Source organism: Dipodomys spectabilis, unplaced genomic scaffold (genome assembly GCF_019054845.1).
Source record: "Dipodomys spectabilis isolate Male_0828 unplaced genomic scaffold, ASM1905484v1 ptg000024l, whole genome shotgun sequence".
Classification (NCBI taxonomy): Eukaryota; Metazoa; Chordata; class Mammalia; order Rodentia; family Heteromyidae; genus Dipodomys; species Dipodomys spectabilis.
Genome location: NW_024870701.1, coordinates 22,447,501 through 22,449,475, shown reverse-complemented (window position 1 = coordinate 22,449,475; position 1,975 = coordinate 22,447,501).

The following is a 1,975-nucleotide window of genomic DNA, read 5'->3' as shown; positions in this document are numbered from 1 at the left end:
GGATACACTCAGATGTACCCTTCACTGGGAGAGTGACTCTCCTGAGCCCTAGATCCTCTCATCCCCGCTCCTCTCCTTCTCCCACCATCAACAGTGGACCAGAGCATAGTTGGCTTGATCACCTGCATGCCATGCTTCCTCTTCATCACTGTACCATGGTTACAGAAAGCCTCCAGCAACCCATGTGACAGCTTTTCTTGCATCAATGCTCACTGGTGCTTATTCTCTCTATATTCAGTAATCTTCCACTTCATAGCAAGGATGCCATGATGTCTGCCAGCTTGAGGCATTCCGTAGTTGAAGCAGCATGGTACTTGTCTAACTGTCTTCTTTTCACAGCTTTCAGAGTCTGAGTCATTAGGGGTCTGACTACTACACTGTTCCTTTCATCAGTGGATTGGCGAATGCACTGGTCATGGGGTCTGTTTACAGAACTTGTTGTCCTTGCTGGGGCTAGCTTTGATGGGGTGAGTATTCTTGAGCTCTTGCTCATATTTCTCCCTTTCTCTGAACTCTGGCTGACATGCTTATGGTCATTTTCTTCCTCAATTAGAGGATTCTTGTTTTTTAAGATCACAATGGCTCCATCTCATCAGAGTTCGCCCTGGAAGCCATGGGATGGCACATTGCATACCCAGTGCCTGTCCCAACCACTCTTTCACAGCCTGAGGTATACGGACATTCATCTTAGGCCCTATTAGGAACCTATAAGGATGGCCCAGAGGGGCCTGATGAAATGAAAAGATACAGGAAAGAGATTCCAACTGGGTCCTAACTCTGTATTTCACCTCATTTATGTTCAAAAGGAAGAGGCAAGAGAAAACACTTGCCTTCTCCACTACCCACAGAAATTTGACTTGACCCTGAGCAGTGGCACTGGCTCAGCCTCAGGCTCCCATCAAGCCTGTCCAATACAGTGCTGAACACATTCATTTTTTTTAACACTTTGAGTTCTTGATATAATTTAGATATTAATCTTCTGTTGGATACCAAACATTTTTTCACATCCTCTAGGCTTTCTCTTGATGCTGCTAGTTGTTTCTTTTCCATGCACAAAGTTTTTTAATTTGGTGCAATTGTAAGCATCAGTTCTTGCTGTCATTTCCTGAACTTTTAGAGTCCTTTTCAGAAAGTCATTGCCTTTAGCTCGAACTTGAAGAGATTCTTCTGTGTTTCTAACAGTTTTAAAGTTGTGGGCCTTGAATTAATGTCTTTGCTTCATTTTGAACTGCTTCGTTGTATAGGGTAAAAGATAGTATCTAGTTCACAGTCTTCTTTGGTGGTCTTTCTTCACTACTGAGTGTCCCAGGGTTCACAGACCAACACACTGATTCTTCATTCTTCCTTTTTACAATCATTTATTGTTAATATCATTCAACCTCATGCCTGTCAATAATAAAAATAACTACATTTATTTATTCAAGTTTGTATCTCTAGGTTGGACCTATACTCTGAATATAAGATTAATATAGCCAACTACCTACTCAGTATCCTCACTGGAATGTGTGGTAAATTCCTTCAGGAGTTCTCCTCCTCCTCCTCCTCCTCCTCCTCGTCCTCATCGTCTTTGTCCTCTTTCCTCCTTGTTCCTTTTTCTCCTCCTCCTCCTTATTTCTCCTCCTTCTCCTGCTCCTCTTCCTCCTCATATGGTTATTGAACTTACTCCATTTTCATTGTCATCACTAGCATTGTAATTGACTAGAGGAGGATTGTAAACCTCTCAGGGAGGATTAAATAATATCATTTTATAACTTCTTTTGATCAACCAATTGTGGAATCTATAGTTTGAATAGATTCTAAGGTTCAGTGTATGAATTTCTTTTATCCTTCAATTTTTTTAAAACAATTTTATTCATTTTGAATATATATTTGTCTAATTCGGGGACTGGAAGGAAGCAACAAAATGCAGAAACAAGGACACAGGATGACCCATTGCAACAGTGATACCCACAAGATATTATATACTATGTTGGAA